Below are 2,500 nucleotides of genomic sequence, written 5' to 3' on the forward strand. Positions count from 1 at the left end.
GGGAATTGTGGAGACAAAATTGAAAGGTCCATTACCACCCAATAGTGTAGGGCATGGTGCATATAATTATTGGATTAGAAACAGAGAAGTAAAAAAAAAGGTGGTGGAGTTATGTTCCTGACTAAGAAGGATATAAATGTGAGGAATGTTACATGTGGAAAGAATAGAGTGGAAATGATCATGATGGAAATAGAGGACAGGGATGGGAAAAGCAGGAAGTTTGTAGTAAATTATGTGCCTCCTAACACGGCTTCGTGGGAAGAGAGAGAACACAAGAATATATTAGAAGGCACAAGGATAACACTAAATAAGATAATGGATAATGGAGGAAGAATAATTATAATGGGTGCCTTTAATTGTAAAGAAATCTGCTGAGAAGAAATGACAGTGAAGGGTGGAGAAATGTACTACTTGATATGATTATAGAACATACAATGACACAATGGATACAAGAGAATACTAGGTATAGAAATGAGGAAGACCCATCGAGACTAGACCTAATAATCACATCAGAACCCGAAATAGTGGACAAGATTGAATTTAAGACACCACTAATTAAAAGTGACCATATAGTAGAACTGGACTTCAATTAAGAAAAATACACGAGAAAAACGAACAATATAGAAAGGAAAGAATGATGTATGGAAAAACAAATTTTGATAAAATGAGAAAAAAAAAAGCAGACTGGGGAAGGATATACAAAGAGGAAACAACAGTAGAAGAGAAATTGAATTTTTTTACCACAATTTATAAGGAAGGAGTGGAAAATTATGTTAAAAAAAAGATATGTAAAAGGTTGGTACAACAAAAGATACAGAGAGTTAAAAGAAAAAAAGGAATAAAGCTTGGACAAAGTTGAGGAAAGACAAAAAGCCCGAAAAATGGAAAATATATACTAATTATAGAAATTAATATTTACAAGTGCGCGGAGAAGAAAAGAGAAAACACGAAAAGGATGTAATAGAAAAATGTAAAGATCAATCAAAACTATTTTATAGATTTGTAAACAACAAACTGAAAAACAAACAAGAATTAGTGTAACTACGACAAGGAGGAATAGAATACACAGAGGAAATAGAAATGGCAGAAATTATGAACAAACATTTTAAATAACTATTTACGACGGAGAACATACAACTGAGAGATGACGAGTGGGAGGGGAAAGTCCCCCCTATGAAAGAAATAGAAGTAAAAAAGAATGAAATAATGAATCACTTGAGTAATCTCGATGTCAGAAAATTGCATGGACCAGATGAAATGGCAAACTGGATTTTGAGAGAATGCAGGGACAAACTAACAGACAAAATACATAGACAAAGCAGTTCATTGAAGGAAGGAAAAGTTCCAGAAGATTGGAAAAGAGCAAATATATAAGGGAGGAAACAAAGAAGACCCTACAAACTATAGACCGGTCTCTCTTACAAGTACGGTAGCAAAAATTTGTGAAAGAATGATCAAAAGTAGATGGGGAAAGCATTTGGAAAAAAAAATGTACTGAATCCGAGGTAGTTTGGATTTAGACAAGGAAGATCATGTGTCACAAACCTGATGTGTTTCTATTCAAGACTAATAGATATAATATAGAAAAGAGATGGATGGGCAGATTGTGCACTTCTAGACTTGAAAAAAGCTTTTGATAAGGTGCCACATAAGAAATTGCCAAAGAAATTAAAAACTGTATGAGGAATACTGGGCAAACCACTGAAATGGATGGACGACTTCTTGCATGAAATAAAAATGAGAGTGGTGATAAGAGACAAACATTCCAATTGGGATGAGGTGATTAGTGGAGTTCCACAAGGAACAGTACTGGCCCCAATAATGTTTTCTATATATATTAATGATATGGATGAAGGAATTGAAAGTTATATGAGCTTCTTCGCAGACGATGCAAAAATATTGAAAAAAACTGAACAACGAAGAAGATTGTGAGTCACTGCAAAGCAATCTCAATAAAGTATGGGAATGGAGTAGGAAGTGGGAGATGGAATTCAGCATTAAGAAGTGTAGTATATTGGAATTGGAAGAAGCAAAAAAAGAATAGTGGGATCATATACATTGGGAGAGGAAGAAATTAAAAAAGTGGAAAAAGAGAAGGACCTAGGAGTCATTATTATGAATAATATGTCCCCTGAGAAACATATAAACAAAATTTTTGGAGAAACTTATAATTCAGTAAGATCAATCAAAGTGGCATTTACATACCTGGACGAAGAAATGGTGAAGAAAATACTAGTCACTTTGATAAGACCAAAATTAGAGTATGCAGTGACGACATGGTCACCAAGTACAAAAAAATGTATAACAAAACTTGAAAGAATACAAAGAGCAATTACGAAATTGGCACCAACGCTCCCAGAACTATCATATGAGGAGAGGCTGGCAAAAGTTGAGCTACAGACATTAGAGCAAAGAAGAGAGAGAGGAGACTTGATAACTATTTATAGAATCATGAAAGGCATGGAAATACAAATATTGATAGAGAGGATCTAATAAAATA

At 34.1% G+C, this 2,500-nt stretch overlaps 1 protein-coding gene across 8 annotated transcripts in view; it reads right to left on the reverse strand.

Annotated features, from left to right (window-relative positions):
• LOC143032310 (sialin-like) overlaps positions 1 to 2,500 on the reverse strand; it is a 116,361-nt gene that overhangs the window by 8,455 nt on the left and 105,406 nt on the right. The gene's annotated exons all lie outside the window — the stretch shown is intronic.

This window comes from Oratosquilla oratoria, chromosome 13, assembly GCF_046742065.1.
Source record: "Oratosquilla oratoria isolate Oo_2021 chromosome 13, ASM4674206v1, whole genome shotgun sequence".
NCBI classification, from domain to species: Eukaryota; Metazoa; Arthropoda; class Malacostraca; order Stomatopoda; family Squillidae; genus Oratosquilla; species Oratosquilla oratoria.